The sequence below is a fragment of the Hippocampus comes genome, unplaced genomic scaffold (genome assembly GCF_001891065.2).
Source record: "Hippocampus comes isolate QL1 unplaced genomic scaffold, H_comes_QL1_v1.1 scaffold168, whole genome shotgun sequence".
Taxonomy (NCBI): Eukaryota; Metazoa; Chordata; class Actinopteri; order Syngnathiformes; family Syngnathidae; genus Hippocampus; species Hippocampus comes.
In genome coordinates this window covers 718,523-720,587 of record NW_017805955.1, presented here as the reverse complement: position 1 = coordinate 720,587, position 2,065 = coordinate 718,523, and the positions used below count along the sequence as shown (strand labels likewise).

At 39.9% G+C, this 2,065-nt stretch overlaps 1 protein-coding gene across 2 annotated transcripts in view; it reads right to left on the bottom strand.

The window, feature by feature from the left end:
- Window positions 1-2,065, bottom strand: part of slc25a21 (solute carrier family 25 member 21) — an 81,686-nt gene that overhangs the window by 25,357 nt on the left and 54,264 nt on the right. The gene's annotated exons all lie outside the window — the stretch shown is intronic.

The window sequence follows — 2,065 nt, the reverse complement described above, 5'->3', positions numbered from 1 at the left end:
AGCCCGTGTCCAGTTTAAATAAAAAGGGTTTAAATGAAACATCTCATTCCAAAAAAAAAAAAAAAAAAGCCGCAGACACAAGCGAATATGTGGATGATCGCATGGCTTGAACTTTGAGTCCGAGAATTATTTGGGGGGCCAACGCGAGTTTGGGCTTGTTTTTAAAAATGATTTGCCTCCTGTTGTGTCGCTGCATTTTCATTTTGAAAATATTGATGGTGCTTCTCACGGCGATCAGCTGCGCTGCTATTTACGTTGCAATTTGCGTGTCGTCGCCATCCGCAACAAAAGAACGACGCTGCTGGAACATGAATTGATTGCCTGCCAAGGGTGTCTGTCATCCTGGGGAGTGAATCGGTGTTTGTTTAAGGGTGCGAACTGCCAGTGTGCCTGGTCGGGTTTTTTTTTTTATTTTTGCTCATTTGTTATTCACAGCCGCAGATTTTTGGAAAGTGTCACTACAATCACAATAAAAGTACAACAACTGAGATTCAAGTCAGTGTTGAGTGGAAAAAAATGACCCCCCCCCTCCCAAAAAAAAAATCACATTATTACGAGAAATAAATATTGGCATGACACGAAAAAAAAAAAAACTGTCAAGTTGGCGTAACCAGAGAAGTAATGTTGCCATTACTTTTGTTGTTTTTTTTTTTTGAGGGATGTTTGAAATTGACCTGGAGTACCTGCTCAACTCCTAACTGGAGCTCGTAAGAGGGAGCACAGAACCCGAATTCTGCTTTTCCTTAACTGGCTACCAGTACATTTTAGAGTTCTTTTTAAGATTCTATTATTTGTTTTCAAATCTTGAAATGACTTCCATTAAATGTTAGGCAAGGCCCCTCGCTGCCCATTTTTAAAACTTTAGAAAAATGAAATGGAATTGAACACAAAGACAAAAAAAACGCCGTCAACTTTCTGACGCAGATGATTCGGCGATATGTCAAACTCAGGATAACTGCTGAGGAAGACTTACTCGATGTCTGATTTTTTTTCCCCGCTTTTAAGTATCAGGGGTTGAAAAAAAAAAAGTTGAAAATAGTCATAATTATTATGAGAAAAGAAGTTCATTGAAAAAAAAAAGTGATCGTTTGAGAATTAAATTGCATTCGCTGCCATTCCAAATAAGTGCGATGACAAAAGTAACAGTCACCTTATTATCCAAATAAAGACGCAACATAGTGAGTAAAAAGTCGAAAAATTATGAGAAAGAGAATTTTTTTTAAAAAAAAGGTATTTCATCGAAAAGTAGAAATAACGACAAAAAAAAAACCCCCAAAACTAATTGCCAACTCCGAAGGAAAAAAGGTGTCGCATTAGAAGCAAAGTCCAAGAAGTCGCAGCCTGAGAAGAAAGTCAAACCGATCAAACGGGAGCTGCTGGGTGAGAACATAATTTGTCACTTTGGGAGCGCCCCCTCCCTCCCCCCCTCCCCATATCCTTTGATTTCGTGTCTTTGGAGGGGTTTAAATTTAGTCCAGTTGGCGATCCATTTGGCCCGCTGGACATTAAAGCGGGAGCCGGAGGAGCCTAATAGGAGCCATGCTCGCTTGCGCGCCCCCGCCCGCCTGACGGCGGCGGCTCGCTGCTTTTTCAAGGGGCCCGCTAATGGACTTCAGTCTCCTCGCGTCCCAATTAGCTGCTCCCGAGACTTTTGTGTCTCGCTCGGGTGTGTGCGCGTGCGTGTAAAGTTGCAATCGTACGAAAACCAAGCTGTCGTTTGCGCCAGCCCCAAGAAAAAAAAGTTGAGATATTCCGAGAAAGTCGAGTTTTTTTTTTTAAAAAGTCAAAATATTCAATGGAATTGGACATGATGAGAAATCAGATGAATTCCTCTGAGAATAGTTGCTTTTTTCACACAATTATGAGAAAAGTAAAATTATTATTAATGGGTTCACGATGAATAAAATTGCCATGAATGACGCTCAAAACAACATAAGAAGTTTTTTTTCTGATAATTTTTTTTCTTAGAATTTTTTTTGTTGAATTTTAGAAAAATGTACATATTTTGACTTTTTTTTCTTTTTTTCGCGGACGCGTGCAACTCAAGCAGGCAGCACGGTGTAAA